Source organism: Bombina bombina, chromosome 3 (assembly GCF_027579735.1).
Source record: "Bombina bombina isolate aBomBom1 chromosome 3, aBomBom1.pri, whole genome shotgun sequence".
In the NCBI taxonomy this organism is placed as follows: Eukaryota; Metazoa; Chordata; class Amphibia; order Anura; family Bombinatoridae; genus Bombina; species Bombina bombina.
The window spans coordinates 711,209,359-711,232,948 of NC_069501.1; the positions used below are offsets into that span (position 1 = coordinate 711,209,359).

Below are 23,590 nucleotides of genomic sequence, written 5' to 3' on the forward strand. Positions count from 1 at the left end.
TTAGGAAGGTTTTAACTTTAATTGTATTTCCATTTTATATTGTAATAAATATGTTTTAATTTTGACATACCTATACTCTATACATGCCTTTTTAGCTTTATAGCGCTCACTCTATCATACACTATAAGTCACTTCCCAAGTCCACTAGGGGACTCTTGCAAGTGAGCTTAAGGCTGTAGAATACTAGCGCTCGGTCTACTAAGTACATGTTTTAGACGTCCTCTAGTTCTTCCTCTAAAAGTGATCTCCAAGATTATTATGGAACAATCGTATGTGTTTCTGATAGCACCAGCGTGGTCTCACAGGTTTTGGTTTGCGGATCTTGTTTGAATGTCCATTTTCCAGCCTTGGCCACTTCCTCTAAGACCAGGCCTTCTGTCTCAAGGGCTGTTTTTCCAACAGGATCTCAAATTGTTAATTTTGAAGGTATGGAAATTGATCACTTAGTGCTTGGTCATAGAGGTTCCTCTGACTCAGTGATTATTACTATGCTACAGGCTCGTAAGTCTGTTTCAAGAAAGATTTATTATCGAGTTTGGAAGATCTATATTTCATGGTGTTCTTCTCATAAATTCTCCTGGCATTCTTTTAGAATTCCTAGAATTTTACAGTTTCTTCAGGATGGTTTGGATAAAGGTTTGTCTGCAAGTACTTTGAAGGGACAAATCTATGCTCTTTCTGTTTTATTTCATAGAAAGATTGCTAAACTTCCTGATATTCACTGTTTTGTTCAGGCTTTGGTTTGTATCAAGCCTGTTATTAAATCAATCTCTCCTCCTTTGAGTCTTAATTTGGTTTTGAAGACTTTGCAGGCTCCTCCTTTTGAGCCTATGCAATCTTTGGATATTAAACTACTTTATTGGAAAGTGTTGCTTCTTTTGGCTATCTCTTGAGCTAGAAGAGTTTCCGAATTGTCTGCTCTCTCTTGTGAGCCTTCTTTTCTGATTTTCCATCAGAATAAGGCTGTTTTGTGGACTTCGTTTTTAAATTTCTTCCTAAGGTTGTGAATTCTAACATCATTAGTAGGGGAATTGTTGTTCCTTCCTTGTGTCCTAATCCCAAGAATGCTCTTGAAAGATCCTTGCATTCTTTTGATATTGTAAGAGGTTTGAAATATTATGTTGAAGCTACTAAAAATTTTAGGAAGACGTCTAGTCTATTTGTGGTCTTCTCTGGTTCTAGGAAAGGGCAGAAAAAACTTCTGCTATTTCTTTGGCATCTTGGTTGAAGCTTTTGACTCCTAAAGCTTATTTGGAGGCGGGACAGTCCCCACCTCAGAGGATCACATAGAAATTGACTCACAGGATTTTAGTTGAGTGACTATTTAACTTTTGACATTGAATCAAATGTATCGGTTTCTACAATAACAGATAATATTTATTTTGTTACTGCTTTTATCTGCGTTTGCATTTCAATTGACATTTAATTCAATGGTAAAAACCTCATAAGAGTGATATTTATTTAATGCCATTTGAATACATTGTACTTAATATATATAACTGGTACTGAGTTTAAGCTACTTTTCTCCAACATAGGTGTGTCCGGTCCACGGCGTCATCCTTACTTGTGGGATATTCTCTTCCCCAACAGGAAATGGCAAAGAGCCCAGCAAAGCTGGTCACATGATCCCTCCTAGGCTCCGCCTTCCCCAGTCATTCTCTTTGCCGTTGCACAGGCAACATCTCCACGGAGATGGCTTAGAGTTTTTTGGTGTTTAAATGTAGTTTTTATTCTTCAATCAAGAGTTTGTTATTTTAAAATAGTGCTGGTATGTACTATTTACTCTGAAACAGAAAAGAGATGAAGATTTCTGTTTGTAAGAGGAAAATGATTTTAGCAACCGTTACTAAAATCGATGGCTGTTTCCACACAGGACTGTTGAGAGGAATTAACTTCAGTTGGGGGAAACAGTGAGCAGACTTTTGCTGCTTGAGGTATGACACATTTCTAACAAGACTTGGTAATGCTGGAAGCTGTCATTTTCCCTATGGGATCCGGTAAGCCATTTTTATTAAATAAGAATAAAGGGCTTCACAAGGGCTTTAAAGACTGGTAGACATTTTTCTGGGCTAAAACGATTGATTTATAAGCATTTTTAATAGTTTATAGCTTTGAGGAGTTATTTAATTCTTGAGAATTATGTTAAAGAAACGGCAGGCACTGTATTGGACACCTTTTTCACTGGGGGCCTTCTCTAATCATAGGCAGAGCCTCATTTTCGCGCCACTAATGCGCAGTTGTTTTTGGGAAGCAAGGCATGCAGATGCATGTGTGAGGAGCTCAGATACATAGAAAAAGCTTTCTGAAGGCGTCATTTGGTATCGTATTCCCCTCTGGGCTTGGTTGGGTCTCAGCAAAGCAGATACCAGGGACTGTATAGGGGTTAAATATAAAAACGGCTCCGGTTCCGTTATTTTAAGAGTTAAAGCTTTCAAATTTGGTGTGCAATACTTTTAAGGCTTTAAGACACTGTGGTGAATTTTGAACAATTCCTTCATACTTTTTCACATATTCAGTAATAAAGTGTGTTCAGTTTAAAATTTAAAGTGACAGTAACGGTTTTATTTTAAAACGTTTTTTGTACTTTGTTATCAAGTTTATGCCTGTTTAACATGTCTGAACTATCAGATAGACTATGTTCTGTATGTGAGGAAGCCAAGGTTCCTTCTCATTTAAATAGATGTGATGTATGTGACAAACAATTTAGAGAAAATGATGCCCAAGATGATTCCTCAAGTGAGGGGAGTAAGCATGGTACTGCATCATCCCCTCCTTCGTCTACGCCAGTCTTGCCCACACAGGAGGCCCCTAGTACATCTAGTGCGCCAATACTCCTTACTATGCAACAATTAACGGCTGTAATGGATAATTCTATCAAAAACATTTTAGCCAAAATGCCCACTTATCAGCGAAAGCGCGACTGCTCTGTTTTAGAAAATACTGAAGAGCATGAGGACGCTGATGATAATGGTTCTGACATGCCCCTACACCAGTCTGAGGGGGCCAGGGAGGTTTTGTCTGAGGGAGAAATTTCAGATTCAGGGAAAATTTCTCAACAAGCTGAACCTGATGTGATTACATTCAAATTTAAATTGGAACATCTCCGCGCTCTGCTTAAGGAGGTGTTGTCTACTCTGGATGATTGTGACAATTTGGTCATTCCAGAGAAATTATGTAAGATGGACAAGTTCCTAGAGGTCCCGGGGCCCCCCGAAGCTTTTCCTATACCCAAGCGGGTGGCGGACATTGTAAACAAAGAATGGGAAAGGCCCGGCATACCTTTTGTCCCTCCCCCTATATTTAAGAAATTGTTTCCTATGGTCGACCCCAGAAAGGACTTATGGCAGACAGTCCCCAAGGTCGAGGGGGCGGTTTCTACTCTAAACAAACGCACTACTATCCCTATAGAAGATAGTTGTGCTTTCAAAGATCCTATGGATAAAAAATTAGAGGGTTTGCTTAAAAAGATGTTTGTTCAGCAAGGTTACCTTCTACAACCAATTTCATGCATTGTTCCTGTCACTACAGCAGCGTGTTTCTGGTTCGATGAACTAGAAAAGTCGCTCGATAAAGATTCTTCTTATGAGGAGATTATGGACAGAGTTCACGCTCTTAAATTGGCTAACTCTTTTACTTTAGACGCCACTTTGCAATTAGCTAGATTAGCGGCGAAAAATTCAGGGTTTGCTATTGTGGCGCGCAGAGCGCTTTGGCTAAAATCTTGGTCAGCGGATGCGTCTTCCAAGAACAAATTGCTTAACATACCTTTCAAGGGGAAAACGCTGTTTGGCCCTGACTTGAAAGAGATTATTTCAGATATCACTGGGGGTAAGGGCCACGCCCTTCCTCAGGATAGGTCTTTTAAGGCTAAAAATAAACCAAATTTTCGTCCCTTTCGCAGAAACGGACCAGCCTCAAGTTCTACATCCTCTAAGCAAGAGGGTAATACTTCTCAAACCAAGCCAGCCTGGAGGCCAATGCAAGGCTGGAACAAAGGTAAGCAGGCCAAGAAACCTGCCACTGCTACCAAGACAGCATGAGATGTTGGCCCCCGATCCGGGACCGGATCTGGTGGGGGGCAGACTTTCTCTCTTCGCTCAGGCTTGGGCAAGAGATGTTCTGGATCCTTGGGCGCTAGAAATAGTCTCCCAAGGTTATCTTCTGGAATTCAAGGAGCTACCCCCAAGGGGGAGGTTCCACAGGTCTCAATTGTCTTCAGACCACATAAAAAGACAGGCATTCTTACATTGTGTAGAAGATCTGTTAAAAATGGGAGTGATTCATCCGGTTCCATTAGGAGAACAAGGAATGGGATTCTACTCCAATCTGTTCATAGTTCCCAAAAAAGAGGGAACATTCAGACCAATCTTAGATCTCAAGATCCTAAACAAATTTCTCAAGATTCCATCGTTCAAAATGGAAACCATTCAGACAATTCTTCCTACCATCCAGGAAGGTCAATTCATGACCACGGTGGATTTAAAGGATGCGTATCTACATGTTCCTATCCACAAGGAACATCATCGGTTCCTAAGGTTCGCCTTTCTGGACAAGCATTACCAGTTTGTGGCACTTCCATTCGGATTAGCCACTGCTCCAAGAATTTTCACAAAGGTACTAGGGTCCCTTCTAGCGGTGCTAAGACCAAGGGGCATTGCAGTAGTACCTTACTTGGACGACATTCTGATTCAAGCGTCGTCTCTACCACAAGCAAAGGCTCATACGGACATAGTCCTGGCCTTTCTCAGATCTCACGGGTGGAAAGTGAACGTAGAAAAAAGTTCTCTATCTCCGTCAACAAGAGTTCCCTTCTTGGGAACAATAATAGACTCCTTAGAAATGAGGATTTTTCTGACAGAGGCCAGAAAATCAAAACTTCTAAGCTCTTGTCAAGTACTTCATTCTGTTCTTCTTCCTTCCATAGCGCAGTGCATGGAAGTAATAGGTTTGATGGTCGCGGCAATGGACATAGTTCCTTTTGCGCGAATTCATCTAAGACCATTACAACTGTGCATGCTCAGTCAGTGGAATGGGGATTATACAGACTTGTCTCCGACGATACAAGTAGATCAGAGGACCAGAGATTCACTCCGTTGGTGGCTGACCCTGGACAACCTGTCACAAGGGATGAGCTTCCGCAGACCAGAGTGGGTCATTGTCACGACCGACGCCTGTCTGGTGGGCTGGGGCGCGGTCTGGGAACCCCTGAAAGCTCAGGGTCTTTGGTCTCGGGAAGAATCTCTTCTCCCGATAAATATTCTGGAACTGAGAGCGATATTCAATGCTCTCAAGGCTTGGCCTCAGCTAGCAAAGGCCAAATTCATACGGTTTCAATCAGACAACATGACGACTGTTGCGTATATCAACCATCAGGGGGGAACAAGGAGTTCCCTGGCGATGGAAGAAGTGACCAAACTAATTCAATGGGCAGAGACTCACTCCTGCCACTTGTCTGCAATCCACATCCCAGGAGTGGAAAATTGTGAAGCGGATTTTCTGAGTCGTCAGACATTTCATCCGGGGGAGTGGGAACTCCATCCGGAAATCTTTGCCCAAATAATTCAATTGTGGGGCATTCCAGACATGGATCTGATGGCGTCTCGTCAGAACTTCAAGGTTCCTTGCTACGGGTCCAGATCCAGGGATCCCAAGGCGACTCTAGTGGATGCACTAGTAGCACCTTGGAGCTTCAACCTAGCTTATGTGTTCCCACCGTTTCCTCTCATTCCCAGGCTGGTAGCCAGGATCAAACAGGAGAGGGTATCGGTGATCTTGATAGCTCCTGCGTGGCCACGCAGGACTTGGTATGCAGATCTGGTGAATATGTCATCGGCTCCACCATGGAAGCTACCTTTGAGACCAGGACCTTCTTGTTCAAGGTCCGTTCGAACATCCGAATCTGGCCTCACTCCAACTGACTGCTTGGAGATTGAACGCTTGATTTTATCAAAGCGAGGGTTCTCAGATTCTGTCATTGATACTCTTGTTCAGGCCAGAAAGCCTGTAACTAGAAAAATCTACCATAAAATATGGAAAAAATATATCTGTTGGTGTGAATCTAAAGGATTCCCATGGAACAAGATAAAAATTCCTAAGATTCTATCCTTTCTTCAAGAAGGTTTGGAGAAAGGATTATCTGCAAGTTCTTTGAAGGGACAGATTTCTGCTTTATCTGTTTTACTTCACAAAAAGCTGGCGGCTGTGCCAGATGTTCAAGCTTTTGTTCAGGCTCTGGTTAGAATCAAGCCTGTTTACAAACCTTTGACTCCTCCTTGGAGTCTCAATTTAGTTCTTTCAGTTCTTCAGGGGGTTCCGTTTGAACCCCTACATTCCGTTGATATCAAGTTATTATCTTGGAAAGTTTTGTTTTTGGTTGCAATTTCTTCTGCTAGAAGAGTTTCAGAGTTATCTGCTCTGCAGTGTTCTCCTCCTTATCTGGTGTTCCATGCAGATAAGGTGGTTTTGCGTACTAAACCTGGTTTTCTTCCGAAAGTTGTTTCTAACAAAAATATTAACCAGGAGATAGTCGTGCCTTCTTTGTGTCCGAATCCAGTTTCAAAGAAGGAACGTTTGTTGCACAATTTGGATGTAGTTCGTGCTCTAAAATTCTATTTAGAGGCTACAAAGGATTTCAGACAAACATCTTCCTTGTTTGTTGTTTATTCTGGTAAAAGGAGAGGTCAAAAAGCAACTTCTACCTCTCTCTCTTTTTGGCTTAAAAGCATCATCAGATTGGCTTATGAGACTGCCGGACGGCAGCCTCCTGATAGAATCACAGCTCATTCCACTAGGGCCGTGGCTTCCACATGGGCCTTCAAGAACGAGGCTTCTGTTGATCAGATATGTAAGGCAGCGACTTGGTCTTCACTGCACACTTTTACCAAATTTTACAAATTTGATACTTTTGCTTCTTCTGAGGCTATTTTTGGGAGAAAGGTTTTGCAAGCCGTGGTGCCTTCCATCTAGGTGACCTGATTTGCTCCCTCCCATCATCCGTGTCCTAAAGCTTTGGTATTGGTTCCCACAAGTAAGGATGACGCCGTGGACCGGACACACCTATGTTGGAGAAAACAGAATTTATGTTTACCTGATAAATTACTTTCTCCAACGGTGTGTCCGGTCCACGGCCCGCCCTGGTTTTTTTTTTTTAATCAGGTCTGATGATTTATTTTCTCTAACTACAGTCACCACGGTATCATATGATTTCTCCTATGCAAATATTCCTCCTTTACGTCGGTCGAATGACTGGGGAAGGCGGAGCCTAGGAGGGATCATGTGACCAGCTTTGCTGGGCTCTTTGCCATTTCCTGTTGGGGAAGAGAATATCCCACAAGTAAGGATGACGCCGTGGACCGGACACACCGTTGGAGAAAGTAATTTATCAGGTAAACATAAATTCTGTTTTAACAGTGTGTGTTTGTGTGTGTGTGTGCAGGAGTCGGTCTGGACTCCAGTTTTGTTGGCAAATATGATCAATAAAATTGTCTAGTATGCATGTGCCAAACTGATAGTTTATTTTTCTCTTACACATATAGAGTGGGGCAATCTTTTTTGTCTTTTGCAATCTCTTTTTGCATTTCAAGTACATAACTGTGTATATTTATTGCCCACAACTCTAGAATTCAAGGGTAAGCTAATTCAAACATTAATAAATTTAACCCTTGAATTTTGATCAGAAAATACATTTCTTCTATAAGATACGACGAGTCCACGGATTCATCCATTACTTGTGGGATATTATCCTCCTGCTAACAGGAAGTGGCAAAGAGCACCACAGCAGAGCTGTCTATATAGCTCCTCCCTTGACTACATTTTCCCTCGCACCACATTTTTCTTTACTGTAGCCTTTACTGTCTGGATTTATCCATTAAACCTTGGTTTTGTTTGTAAGACTCTACTAGTTCAAGCATGACTTTCCTTTTGATTAATTCTTTTTTGGGAGGCCTGAGGACAGGTTTTAAAACCCTGGTTTATACTATGGGCAAATAATTATTGCCCCTACACCTAGGCAGGATAACATACTTTGGGCTGCACTCTGAAACCATTGGTCCAGGTCAACCTTCTAGCTCGCCTCTTTATGGGAAATGAGCAGGTAAAGCAAACCAGTGTGTCTCTTGATTTCATACTGCCTTAGCCTTGCAAAAATCATCTACCCTTTACTTTTATATCATATTTGTCTTATTTGTATTTCCCACAACTCTCAGTCCATTCATTTAAGCTGAGGAAGGAAATAGATTACTGCGTTAAGTGACAAAATATATACTGAATATATACTGAAAACACAACCCATGGCGAGAATAAAACCATGTGTATGCACAGGGGACCAGAAAAGAAGAAGAGGGAAAAGAAAAAAAGGGAGAGGGGGAAAGAGAGGGAAAGAGAGGGAAAGAACAGAGAGTATGGGTGATAAGGAAGGAGCAGGAGAGTGGGGAGGAAAGATGAAGCTGAGTAGAGAGCCACGCATTGTTTGCAATTAAATGTGAGATAAAGGGTGCTATTGAATATTCAACTATAGGAGCAACTTCCATTTTTCCCATATCTGTGAGTGCAGAAGAGTTTTGTTATTCTGGGTTAAAATCGGGAGCTCCATGAGCTCGAGATAAGCCATAATTTTAATTACCTCTCTCAACGTAGGAGGAGTTTTTTGCTTCCATAATCTGGCTATCAACAGCTTAGCTGCCATGAGCAGGTAAATACAGAGGAGATCCCCAGGGCCAGACGAAGTTTTAATGTGAAGGTGAAATAAAATAGCTTGCAGGGCTCCCCCCATAGAGGGGTCTAGAATCCAAAATGGCTGTAATGCTGGGCACTCCCACCATATATGTGCAGGTGTCCCCACTGAGCCACATTCTCTCCAGCAGAGGGGGGAGTTTATGGGGGAAATTTTGAAAAGTCTAAGAGGAGTAAGGTGCCATTGAGTGCATATTTTAATATATAGTTTGAGCAGTGTGATGCAATGTAGAGCCTGTCTGGTGAGCAACATGGCCTTGGACCACTCATCGCACTAAAACAAAAATCCCTCTCCCAAGCAATGATGTAGGCAGACTTATAGTAAATTGGAGAATTCAACATGTTCCTATAGGAGATTGAAAGTACGTGTGGGGTTCTAATTCCTAGTAACCATCTCCTCTCCCAGGCCGTTGGCTCATAAAGGGTGCCATCAAGGAATCCCCATAATTTCAGGAGACTTCAAACTCTTCAGAATTCGAAACACAGTAGTTGTGATGGATTATATGTGGTACTAAACTGTGCCAGCGAGATTAATCGCCCGTTGGGGAACAAATCTGCAATGCATTGTATGCCGCAGTCTCTCCAAAGTAACGGATGGGAGTCTCTGAGAGCCAATAGCAAGCCGGAGAAGGAATGGATGGGTGACGGGTGGGAGGCAATCTGTGGTATAGAGTGGATTCTGTCCCAAAAGCGAAGCGCATGTAAAATGATTATGTTTTGGATTTTATAATAGGATCTAACATGTTTGGGTAACCATACAAGATCCATTAGAAGAAGTGGATTGGGCAATGTTGCCTGTTCCAGCGCTTTCCATTTGCTCTGAGAGGTCCTGTCATTCCAGGCGAGAATATGAGCTAATCGTGAAGCTTCAATATAATAAGTCAAGTTAGGGGCCCCTGCGCCTCCACTTGAAGACGGTTGTTGCATAATTCTCGTGGCCACCCTGGGATGCTTGCCTCTCCAAATATATCTATTACATATCGTTTGGAACTTTCCGATCAAAGATTTGGGTATGGGAATGGGAAGAGCGCGGAAGAGATAGGTAAGCTTTGGCAATAAAACCATCTTGAATGCCGCTATCCTGCCCAACCAGGATATGCATGGGACATTCCACCCGTCGGCGCAATTTTGGAAATGGTGGAGGAGTGGGTAGAAGTTGGCTTCAATTATAGTGGAGACACTACTGGATAGAAAGACGCCTAAGTGTTTAATTTTACAGTGCGACCAGTTAAAAGGGTATGTATGTTTCAAATCTGCGAGTTTTTCATCTGACACGTTAATGACACAGGCATCCGTTTTACTAACATTTAGCTTGTAAAAGCTAATTTGACCAAAGTTCTCCAACAGTGAGAAAAGGGTCGGAAGGGAGCGCGATGGGTTGCCCAGAAAAATTGTCAAGTCATCCGCAAATAAGGCTTTTTTCTGCATTGTGCCTGCAACCTCCACCCCTATAATGTCTGGATTCATTCTGATTGCCTCTGCCAGAGGTTCCATAATCAGAGTGAAGATGAGAGGGGATAAAGGGCATCCCTGTCTGGTTCTGTTGAGGATGGGAAAGACTGGAGAGTGGAAGCCTAGGCCCCTGACTGAGGCAGATGGTGCAGAATATAATGCCGCAACGCAGGAATAAAATTGCGGGGGAAATCCAAATTTGTGCAGAACCTCGAACATGTAATCCCAGCCAACCCTATCGAAGACTTTTTCCGCATCGAGGGCTAAAGTTGTACAGGAGGATCCCGTTCTTTTGGATTCTAGGTGAAGCCTACTTGATCCCAGTCAATTAATGAAGGGAGAATCTGATTGAGTCTAGAGGACAGGAGTTTTGAAAAAATTTTCATGTCCTTGTTGATCAGTGAAATAGGGCGAACATTTTCGCAAACATTAGGGGTTTTACCCGGTTTTAGAAGAGTAACAATGATAGCTTCCAGGAATTCAGGAGGGAAGGAGCTAGAGTGTCTAGCAAGCGAGAATAACCTGGTAAGCAGGGGCGTTAATTGAGGTAGAAATGTCTTGTAAAAAAGGGCAGTGTAGCCATCTGGGCGAGGGGTCTTATGACTTTTCATTGCTTTTATAATGGCGCCAACTTCTGTTACGGTAAAGGGGGAATCTAAAAAAAACTTCTGCTCCTCGGACAGGGCAGGCAGGGACAGTGTGTCCAAGAAGCTCTGCACTTGAGAAGCTGATGGGGCGTTACTTTGGTGAAGCTTTCTAGATTGTAGAGGGTAGAATAGTATTTTGCAAAGGCCTTGCCTATGTCCGAAGGGAGACGGACTGAACCCGTAGGAGTTTTAATGTATGGAATTCGTGCCTCGGCTGTGCGTTGTTACTTTCTGTTTTTTAATATTGTTTTCAAAATATGCTATGAATATCTGATGTGAGCATTGTTCTTTACATTTGTCTGTTTATCTTATTGTGCTACAAATATTGAAAATATTGTGCACCTGAAGTGCTAAGTAATTGATTACACTTAGCACTTCAGGTGCTGTTATATGTATAATATTTATTTCTGCCTTTATTCCATTTCTTCGCAGCATTGCTTTTTTTTGGCCATGATTCTACATACACGTGTCTCAAATGTTCTCTTCTAAAACGTTTCCAACCTGTAGGTAGCAGTGGAACTACAGATCATTTGGTTTACGTATATCAAAATAATTCTTGGTGACTTTGTTTAGTGTTAACCACCCTAAAGGGGTTTCCGAAAATGAAGGCTTACATGGCAGCTTCTTTTGGTTGTCAATTACAATGTAATGGAAATTATGAAGACATATTGCTTAGTGAGGCCATACCTCAATTGGTGGTTAGTGTAGCATATCTATTCCAGAGGAGGGGTTTTCGACACTGAAATTGGCCTGTTGATTCCAGAGAGCACCCCAACTATTTTAGATTGTTATTTATATCAACTCTGGGCTGATGTTGGGAGTCCTTTCTTTCCATCAAAATCCATATATTAAGAGGTGTGTTTCTAATTTATATATCGGCTTTTGCTAACATTTATATGTTTAAATTCAGTCCGGATAACATCAGTCACACAAGGGAAGTGCACAGCAGCAGACCTGCTATGGCTAGTAGTATTCAGGGTGGATATGATATAAATCAAATTGTGTTAAATCATGATTTAAATTACTAATCAGTAAGACTGGTCTGAATCAATATAAACCATAGTTTTCATTAATAACTTTTCAGATTATTTTTCCAGTTATAGCAGACCATTAATGATTAGGTTATATATCATTTAATATGCATAGGTAGATCATTGAAATGAATTAAATTATTGAGAGGTGAACTATCTCCAATTTAATTGGCTAATCATTTATTTTTTATCAACTTTTCAACGGTACTTTATTGGAAGGAGAAAAATTAATACCTTAATAATAACAATTTAAATAGTTTTATTTAACTAAAGAAAAATAACATTTAATTTTGCCTGCTCCTTCCTCCTCACATTTGGGTCCTTGTGCAGATTTATTCCACTACAAACAATCTTCTATTCAGTGAGCTTCTTGAAACTTTGTATGGGTTGATTCTGTGTATATAGATTTGCAGGGGTACAATGGCATTAAAGGGACAGTAAATTCAAAATTAAACTTTCATGATTCAAAATGAACATACAATATTTAACAATTTTCCAATTTACTTTTCTTATTTAACTTCCTTCTTTTAGTATCCATTGCGGAAAAGCATACATAGGAAAGCTCAGAAGCAATGCGCTACTGTGAACAAGCTGCTTGTCACTCTCTCACCCAATGTGTAGAGCTAGGTACCAGTAGAGCATTGCTGTCTTTCAACAAGGAATACCAAGAGAATGAAGCAAATTTGATAATAGAAGTAAATCTGAAAATTGTATGCTCTATCTGAAACCCAAAAGTGTTCTTTCATGATTATGTCCCTTTTAAGGTATATTTCTCAACTCTGTATGTTTATTTTATAATATGCTGTAAAGAAGGGACATGTTATTTCTGCAAACACAAATTTACAGTTTTGAGAACTACAAAACCAATATTATATGATTTTCTCTTCAAGATAGAAAAAATGCCCAAAATAATATTACAGAAACCTCTGAGAGAGCATGACATTGTGAATGGATTAATGGAATTAAGTTACCAAAAATAAATGCTATGAATATACAGAATCTTGCTATATAAATAAAAACAAATCTATATTTCAGGATGAATAACCTTTAAATTATAATGTATCTTAAATAGAAACTAACTGTAGCATTTTAATGAAAAAGAATCATATTTAAATAAAATAAAAATCATTGATTTTTATCCACCCTGCTTGTATTCTTAAAGGGACATAATACTCATATGCTAAATCACTTGAAACTGATGCAGTATAACTGTAAAAAGCTGACAGGAAAATATCACCTGAGCATCTCTATGTAAAAAAGGAAGATATTTTACCTCACAATTTCCTCAGCTCAGCAGAGTAAGTTCTGTGTAAAAAGTTATACTCAGCTGCTCCCAGCTGCAGGTAAACAAATTTAAAAAAATGAAGAAATGAACAGCAGCCAATCAGCATCAGCAGTGCTGAGGTCATGAACTCTTACTGTGATCTCATGAGATTTCATAGTAAGCTTCCTTTACCTGATTGGTGAAATAATATTAGAGTGCACGATGCTAGTCCCTTCAGATGTCCCAGGACAAACACACTAAAATGCTGCTTAGAAATCCTTTACAATGGGAGGTGGCTACTGAGGAACTTTTGAGGTAAAACATCTTTCTTTTTTACATAGAGATGTTCAGGTGATATTTTCTAATTAGCTTTTTACAGCTATGCTGCATCACTTTCAAGTGTTTAAACATTTGGGTATTATGGCCCTTTAAATGGGCATTTATCTCAATTTTAGTGGCAATCTCCCTAGTGGATATGTTTCTGGCTTATTTATTTTTATATATAAAATGGGGGAGTAAGGAAATAGTTTTAATTTAATTGATAACAAGTACTGCTTTCCTTACATGTGCTTTGGATGTAATGAATTGATATTTGAGATCTTGTGATATTCAGTAACATTTAAGAAAGAAAACTGTGTAGACATGATAGAATGCCTGGTTATTTCCTGCCATCAAAATATGTTTTTATGGTTAAGAAATGGGGGCTTCTTGATCTGTTGTCTCGCTGCATACATAAAAGGATACTACTATTCAAGAGAATCGGGTAGTTTGATTTTATTTATAATAAAATGAATAACGATAATTTCTCCAACATAGGTGTGTCCGGTCCACGGCGTCATCCTTACTTGTGGGATATTCTCTTCCCCAACAGGAAATGGCAAAGAGCCCAGCAAAGCTGGTCACATGATCCCTCCTAGGCTCCGCCTACCCCAGTCATTCTCTTTGCCGTTGTACAGGCAACATCTCCACGGAGATGGCTTAGAGTTTTTTAGTGTTTAACTGTAGTTTTTCATTATTCAATCAAGAGTTTGTTATTTTCAAATAGTGCTGGTACGTACTATTTACTCAGAAACAGAAAAAGAGATGAAGAATTCTGTTTGTATGAGGAAAATGATTTTAGCAACCGTAACTAAAATCCATGGCTGTTCCACACAGGACTGTTGAGAGCAATTAACTTCAGTTGGGGGAACAGTTTGCAGTCCCTTGCTGCTTGAGGTATGACACATTCTAACAAGACGATGTAATGCTGGAAGCTGTCATTTTCCCTATGGGATCCGGTAAGCCATGTTTATTACGATTGTAAATAAGGGCTTCACAAGGGCTTATTTAGACTGTAGACTTTTTTTGGGCTAAATCGATTGATATTAACACTTATTTAGCCTTGAGGAATCATTTATTCTGGGTATTTTGATATAATAATATCGGCAGGCACTGTTTTAGACACCTTATTCTTTAGGGACTTTCCCAAAGCATAGGCAGAGTCTCATTTTCGCGCCGGTGTTGCGCACTTGTTTTTGAGAGGCATGGCATGCAGTCGCATGTGAGAGGAGCTCTGATACTTATAAAAGACTTCTGAAGGCGTCATTTGGTATCGTATTCCCCTTTGGGTTTGGTTGGGTCTCAGCAAAGCAGATACCAGGGACTGTAAAGGGGTTAAAGCTTAAAACGGCTCCGGTTCCGTTATTTTAAGGGTTAAAGCTTCCAAAATTGGTGTGCAATATTTTCAAGGCTTTAAGACACTGTGGTGAAAATTTGGTGAATTTTGAACAATTCCTTCATGTTTTTTCGCAATTGCAGTAATAAAGTGTGTTCAGTTTAAAATTTAAAGTGACAGTAACGGTTTTATTTTAAAACGTTTTTTGTACTTTCTTATCAAGTTTATGCCTGTTTAACATGTCTGATCTACCAGATAGACTGTGTTCTGAATGTGGGGAAGCCAGAATTCCTATTCATTTAAATAAATGTGATTTATGTGATAATGACAATGATGCCCAAGATGATTCCTCAAGTGAGGGGAGTAAGCATGGTACTGCATCATTCCCTCCTTCGTCTACACGAGTCTTGCCCACTCAGGAGGCCCCTAGTACATCTAGCGCGCCAATACTCCTTACTATGCAACAATTAACGGCTGTAATGGATAATTCTGTCAAAAACATTTTAGCCAAAATGAACCCTTGTCAGCGTAAGCGTGGCTGCTCTGTTTTAGTTACTGAAGAGCATGACGACGCTGATATTAATATCTCTGAAGGGCCCCTAACCCAATCTGAGGGGGCCAGGGAGGTTTTGTCTGAGGGAGAAATTACTGATTTAGGGAACATTTCTCAGCAGGCTGAATCTGATGTGATTACATTTAAATTTAAATTGGAACATCTCCGCATTTTGCTTAAGGAGGTATTATCCACTCTGGATGATTGTGAAAATTTGGTCATCCCAGAGAAACTATGTAAAATGGACAAGTTCCTAGAGGTGCCGGGGCTCCCAGAAGCTTTTCCTATACCCAAGCGGGTGGCGGACATTGTTAATAAAGAATGGGAAAGGCCCGGTATTCCTTTCGTCCCTCCCCCCATATTTAAAAAATTGTTTCCTATGGTCGACCCCAGAAAGGACTTATGGCAGTCAGTCCCCAAGGTCGAGGGAGCGGTTTCTACTTTAAACAAACGCACCACTATTCCCATAGAGGATAGTTGTGCTTTCAAAGATCCTATGGATAAAAAATTAGAAGGTTTGCTTAAAAAGATGTTTGTTCAGCAGGGTTACCTTCTACAACCCATTTCATGCATTGTCCCTGTCACTACAGCCGCATATTTCTGGTTTGATGAACTGATTAAGGTGCTCGATAGTGACTCTCCTCCTTATGAGGAGATTATGGACAGAATCAATGCTCTCAAATTGGCTAATTCTTTCACTCTAGACGCCTCTTTGCAATTGGCTAAGTTGGCGGCTAAGAATTCTGGGTTTGCTATTGTGGCGCGCAGAGCGCTTTGGTTGAAATCTTGGTCGGCTGATGCGTCTTCCAAGAACAAGCTACTAAACATTCCTTTCAAGGGGAAAACGCTGTTTGGTCCTGACTTGAAAGAGATTATCTCTGATATCACTGGGGGTAAGGGCCACGCCCTTCCTCAGGATCGGCCTTTCAAGGCTAAAAATAGACCTAATTTTCGTCCCTTTCGTAAAAACGGACCAGCCCAAGGTGCTACGTCCTCTAAGCAAGAGGGTAATACTTCTCAGGCCAAGCCAGCTTGGAGACCAATGCAAGGCTGGAACAAGGGAAAGCAGGCCAAGAAACCTGCCACTGCTACCAAGACAGCATGAAATATTGGCCCCCGATCCGGGACCGGATCTGGTGGGGGGCAGACTCTCTCTCTTCGCTCAGGCTTGGGCAAGAGATGTTCTGGATCCTTGGGCGCTAGAAATAGTCTCCCAGGGTTATCTTCTGGAATTCAAGGGACTTCCCCCAAGGGGGAGGTTCCACAGGTCTCAGTTGTCTTCAGACCACATAAAAAGACAGGCGTTCTTACATTGTGTAGAAGACCTGTTAAAAATGGGAGTGATTCATCCTGTTCCATTAAGAGAACAAGGGATGGGGTTCTACTCCAATCTGTTCATAGTTCCCAAAAAAGAGGGAACGTTCAGACCAATCCTAGATCTCAAGATCTTAAACAAATTTCTCAAGGTCCCATCGTTCAAGATGGAAACCATTCGAACTATCCTTCCTTCCATCCAGGAAGGTCAATTCATGACCACGGTGGATTTAAAGGATGCGTATCTACATATTCCTATCCACAAGGAACATCATCGGTTCCTAAGGTTTGCATTCCTGGACAAACATTACCAGTTCGTGGCGCTTCCTTTCGGATTAGCCACTGCTCCAAGGATTTTCACAAAGGTACTAGGGTCCCTTCTAGCGGTGCTAAGACCAAGGGGCATTGCAGTAGTACCCTACCTGGACGACATTCTGATTCAAGCGTCGTCCCTCCCTCGAGCAAAGGCTCACACGGACATCGTCCTGGCCTTTCTCAGATCTCACGGCTGGAAAGTGAACGTGGAAAAGAGTTCTCTATCCCCGTCAACAAGGGTTCCCTTCTTGGGAACAATTATAGACTCCTCAGAAATGAGGATTTTTCTAACAGAGGCCAGAATAACAAAGCTTCTGGACTCTTGTCGGATACTCCATTCCGTTCCTCTTCCTTCCGTAGCTCAGTGCATGGAAGTGATCGGGTTGATGGTAGCGGCAATGGACATAGTTCCTTTTGCGCGCATTCATCTAAGACCATTACAACTGTGCATGCTCAGTCAGTGGAATGGGGACTATACAGACTTGTCTCCAAAGATACAAGTAAATCAGAGGACCAGAGACTCACTCCGTTGGTGGCTGTCCCTGGACAACCTGTCACAAGGGATGACATTCCGCAGACCAGAGTGGGTCATTGTCACGACTGACGCCAGTCTGACGGGCTGGGGCGCGGTCTGGGGATCCCTGAAAGCTCAGGGTCTTTGGTCTCGGGAAGAATCTCTTCTACCGATAAATATTCTGGAACTGAGAGCGATATTCAATGCTCTCAAGGCTTGGCCTCAGCTAGCGAGGACCAAGTTCATACGGTTTCAATCAGACAACATGACGACTGTTGCGTACATCAACCATCAGGGGGGAACAAGGAGTTCCCTAGCGATGGAGGAAGTGACCAAGATTATTCTATGGGCGGAGTCTCACTCCTGCCACCTGTCTGCTATCCACATCCCGGGAGTGGAGAATTGGGAAGCGGATTTTCTGAGTCGTCAGACATTGCATCCGGGGGAGTGGGAACTCCATCCGGAAATCTTTGCCCTAGTCACTCAGCTGTGGGGCATTCCAGACATGGATCTAATGGCCTCTCGTCAGAACTTCAAAGTTCCCTGTTACGGGTCCAGATCCAGGGATCCCAAGGCGGCTCTAGTGGATGCACTAGTAGCACCTTGGACCTTCAAACTAGCTTATGTGTTTCCGCCGTTTCCTCTCATTCCCAGGCTGGTAGCCAGGATCAATCAGGAGAGGGCGTCGGTGATCTTGATAGCTCCTGCGTGGCCACGCAGGACTTGGTATGCAGATCTGGTGAATATGTCATCGGCTCCACCTTGGAAGCTACCTTTGAGACGAGACCTTCTTGTTCAGGGTCCGTTCGAACATCCGAATCTGGTTTCACTCCAGCTGACTGCCTGGAGATTGAACGCTTGATTTTATCGAAGCGAGGTTTCTCAGATTCTGTTATCGATACTCTTGTTCAGGCCAGAAAGCCTGTAACTAGAAAGATTTACCACAAAATTTGGAAAAAATATATCTGTTGGTGTGAATCTAAAGGATTCCCTTGGGACAAGGTTAAGATTCCTAGGATTCTATCCTTCCTTCAAGAAGGATTGGAAAAAGGATTATCGGCAAGTTCCCTGAAGGGACAAATTTCTGCCTTGTCGGTGTTACTTCACAAAAAGCTGGCAGCTGTGCCAGATGTTCAAGCCTTTGTTCAGGCTCTGGTTAGAATCAAGCCTGTTTACAAACCTTTGACTCCTCCTTGGAGTCTCAATTTAGTTCTTTCAGTTCTTCAGGGGGTTCCGTTTGAACCCTTACATTCCGTTGATATTAAGTTATTATCTTGGAAAGTTTTGTTTTTAGTTGCAATTTCTTCTGCTAGAAGAGTTTCAGAATTATCTGCTCTGCAGTGCTCTCCTCCTTATCTGGTGTTCCATGCAGATAAGGTGGTTTTACGTACTAAACCTGGTTTTCTTCCAAAAGTTGTTTCTAACAAAAACATTAACCAGGAGATTATCGTACCTTCTCTGTGCCCGAAACCAGTTTCAAAGAAGGAACGTTTGTTGCACAATTTGGATGTTGTTCGCGCTCTAAAATTCTATTTAGATGCTACAAAGGATTTTAGACAAACATCTTCCTTGTTTGTTGTTTATTCAGGTAAAAGGAGAGGTCAAAAAGCAACTTCTACCTCTCTCTCTTTTTGGATTAAAAGCATCATCAGATTGGCTTACGAGACTGCCGGACGGCAGCCTCCCGAAAGAATCACAGCTCATTCCACTAGGGCTGTGGCTTCCACATGGGCCTTCAAGAACGAGGCTTCTGTTGATCAGATATGTAGGGCAGCGACTTGGTCTTCACTGCACACTTTTACCAAATTTTACAAGTTTGATACTTTTGCTTCTTCTGAGGCTATTTTTGGGAGAAAGGTTTTGCAAGCCGTGGTGCCTTCCATTTAGGTGACCTGATTTGCTCCCTCCCTTCATCCGTGTCCTAAAGCTTTGGTATTGGTTCCCACAAGTAAGGATGACGCCGTGGACCGGACACACCTATGTTGGAGAAAACAGAATTTATGTTTACCTGATAAATTTCTTTCTCCAACGGTGTGTCCGGTCCACGGCCCGCCCTGGTTTTTTTAATCAGGTCTGATAATTTATTTTCTTTAACTACAGTCACCACGGTACCATATGGTTTCTCCTATGCTAATATTCCTCCTTAACGTCGGTCGAATGACTGGGGTAGGCGGAGCCTAGGAGGGATCATGTGACCAGCTTTGCTGGGCTCTTTGCCATTTCCTGTTGGGGAAGAGAATATCCCACAAGTAAGGATGACGCCGTGGACCGGACACACCGTTGGAGAAAGAAATTTATCAGGTAAACATAAATTCTGTTTTATTGGTTTCATTGTATGATTAGTGTATTGGTAGCTTACATGTTTAAGGATATAAAAATCAGATTAAGAAATATATATAGACAATATTGTATTGTGTGCAGTTGTACACCCTAAAAAGAATAAAGGTGCGTATAATGATATCTGTAAAGAAAACAACCCGTTTGGAAGCTTTTCATCCACAGTTTGTGTTCAAAATTATCTTATTTATGTGGTTCTCAAGTTGGACCATCTAGGAAGGATTCCAGGATCCAGCTGCATCCATGTAAACAAAATCTTCAAATAATAAGATTAGCAAAGCCTTAAATGCATCTTGAATAACACAGCATGAGCTATGCATGGAATATACAGATGTGGCTGAAAGTATTAGTACCCTTGCATTTTAATCAAATAATGTACCATTTGTCCTAAAAAGTGTGGAAATTAAAATATCTTGTCGTCCATACATTGTGCAATTATACATAATGTATTGAGCAAATTCTTGCTTATACTAAAAAGACATTCTATAATGACCTCTACAATGCTATTGATACCATTTAGAAGTTACAAAAAATTATTTTGTAGTGATACTTTAAGAAGACTATTCATCTTAATTAGTATCACAGGTGTCTTCAATCACTCATTCAGACAGTTTAAAGGGCCACTAAACCCAAAATCTTTCTTTCATGACTCAGATAGAACATACAAATTTAAACAACATTACAATTTACTTCTATTATTTATTTTGCTTCATTTTTTAGATATCCTTAGTTGAAGAAAAAGCAATGCACATGGTGAGCCAATCACACGAGGCTTCTATGTGCAGCAACCAATCAGCAGCTATTGAGCATATCTAGATATGCTTTTCAGCAAAGAATATCAAGAGAATAAAACAAATTAGATAATATAAGTAAATTAGAAAGATGTTTAAATTTGCATTCTCTTTCTAAATCAGGAAAGAAAAAATGTGGGTTTCATGGCTCTTTAAGTAGGTTTGTGCATTCAGCAGGTTTGTTAGTGTACGAAAGCAGAAAAAAGTGGCGCTTGCCCGCCTTCTGCTCTTTTTGGAGCTGGGTTTATTCTTGTGAAAGTGCAGCACACTAAGATCTGGTTTTGCATAGCTCTTAGTGGGTTTCACTTTCACAAGAATAAATCGGGCTCTGAAAAAAAGTCAATGGCTGATTTCTTCTACATTAAGCAGCTAACAAAGCTGCCGAAAGCAAAGGCTTAGAGAAAAGTACTCTCTGCTGTTGTGTGTCACTATGTGTATCTCACTGAACATGAAAAAGAGAAGGAAAAACAGAGAGTTGTCTGAGGGGGTTAGAAAGAAGCTAATATACAACTATGGTCAACTTAAAGGCTACAAGACCAGCTGTAAAGAGCTTGATGTTCCTGTGAGCACAGTTGCCAATGTTAAGTTTGGCGCACATGGGATTGTAGACGAGATCCCTGGACGTCTCTGCTAGAGGAAAATTGACCCAAAATTGACGAGAAAGAGTGTTCTATTGGTGGAGAAAGAACCAAGGACTTCAAAACAGATCCAAGCCGATGTTCAAGCTCAAGGTGCAACAATTTCAAGTGGTACCATCTGTTGCTGTCTGAATAAAAATGGGCTCCATGGTAGAAGACCTAGGAAGACACCGCTTCTTAGAGAGAAACACAAAAAAGCTAGACTGGAGTTTGTCAAAATGCCTGCTGACACGCCACAGTCCTTCTGGGAGAATGCCCTTTGCACAGAAGACACAAAAGTAGAACTTTTTGACAAATCACAAGAACATGTTTACAGAAGGAAAAAAGCTTTCAAAGAAAAGAACACACCATCCCTACTATGAAACATGCAATGTTTTGGGGGTTGCTTTGTTGCCTGTGACACTGGTTGCCTAGATTTTGTGCAGGGTGCGATAAAATCAGAAAACTATGAAGGTATTCTGGAGTGAAAAATACTGCCCAGTGTCTAAAAACTGTGTCTCAGTCGCAGGTCATGGTCCTTTTTTCTTTCTTTTGCATTCTCATGGCACCTGCCTTAACTACATATTGCATAACACTTATACATTCACACTTAATATTAGCCAATGCATACTGTATATCTGCTGCATTTGACACATTCCATGTTTAATAATGAATGTTAGAGCAAAAGTCTGTTCATGGGATAGTTCAAGATGTTGTGATTCAGATGAAACACTCATTAAACACAGTTTTGTCTTTTGTAGAACGGCCTTTGGATCATAAACATGACTATACTTTAAATCTTGCTGGAACAAAGATAGTAATCCTTATCCTAAAACACTGGAGACTTTGTTTCATACAGCACATATTGCTCTCTTTAAAGGTCACAAACCAATTGGATTTCTTGTCTGCGTTTTCCATCCATTTGCTCCCAGTTAGTGACACAACTATAAAACAGTTCTTTGTCTTACATCCAACACCCAGTAGAAATTTGATAGAAAATAGCAACATTTTAAAAACTTGAAAATAAGGTGTTTAAACAAGCCATTAAAAATATGTTCTGAAATGAATAAAAATATATTACTACACAGGTAAGAAGCAGTTACAACTCTTCCACCCCATTGTATATTGAAAGTAGGACTTAGCAGTTGGGTAGTTTCTTACTGTACCTTGTAAATGTAAGATTATTACCCTGTTTTATTATCCAGCTTGAGTCTGCAATGAATAGTAAGGAAAGATAATTTGACCCCCCTCCCCAAATAAAGCTCACACCTCTGTGTTTCCCAGTAAATCGTTGATATGTTATCTGTAACTTGATTTTATATTTTATAAGTTAACAAATATTAAACAATATTGTGTAAACAGCATCAGTTTTATATATGTATATATTCTCTACCTAGACTATCGAAAGTATGATTTAGGATATATGTTTATTATCACATATTTTTGCTTCAGCTCTCTCAAATTTTATGTACAAGCTGTTTTGATTACTGACCACTATACATTAATTGCTCAATTTTTTAAATGTCTTAGTAACTTAAGTAACCAATTTTTATTCTTTAGTATTCTTTCATATGCCTGACCTTTTATATGTAACCAATAGTTGTGTAGAGACTGCTTTTTAAGCTGACACTGATTATTGCACTATAGGTCTATGATCACGGCACCGGCCGAAACGCGTAAGACTGTTTGTTTCCTGTCTTACCTGTGATTCTATTTTAAATATACATTGAATAAAGCTTTGTTTTTTCGCATTATGGATTCAAGAACTCTTCATTTTTCTACTTGGTAGTTTCTTACAGTACCTTGTAAATGTAAGATTATTATCCTGTTTTATTATCAAGCTTGAGTCTGTAAAGAATAGTGAGGAAAGATTCCAAAAAATTTAAAAAATACTGTAAGTAGCCTCACTGTTTGTTGCGCAAATAGCATAGCAGTTGCGTGTGCGCAGTTCAACTTCCAGCCTGAGTTCCAAGCACGGGAGCGTGCTGTGATTAACTTACATGTGCGCATGGTGAGCCTCTGATTGGCTGAAAGAGCTGCCTGTCAAAGAAGCCTAAGGGAAAATCATTCAAAGAGGCTGCATTGTGTCAGGTAACAGAGCCTGACAAAAACGCTCAATATTAAAAGTAGATTTGACATTGGAACAAAATAAGCATATCGATACGCTAGTTAGAATAGTTTTCATCACTTTGTGATGAAATGTGACAATGTGTTGCTGATTGTGAGCTGATCATATGCCGATGAGCCAATCACAAGCAGCATAAGTGTGTAGCCACCAGCGATTGGCAGTGTTCAGCTCTGGTGCTGAATACAGTGCTGCCCCAGAGCAGATACTGTTTAACTCTTTTGCATAGTTAAAAACAGTTCTGTT

The 23,590-nt window shown here is 40.8% G+C and overlaps 1 protein-coding gene across 7 annotated transcripts in view; it reads left to right on the plus strand.

The window, feature by feature from the left end:
• NF1 (neurofibromin 1) overlaps positions 1 to 23,590 on the plus strand; it is a 1,508,106-nt gene that overhangs the window by 85,888 nt on the left and 1,398,628 nt on the right. The window lies entirely within an intron of this gene.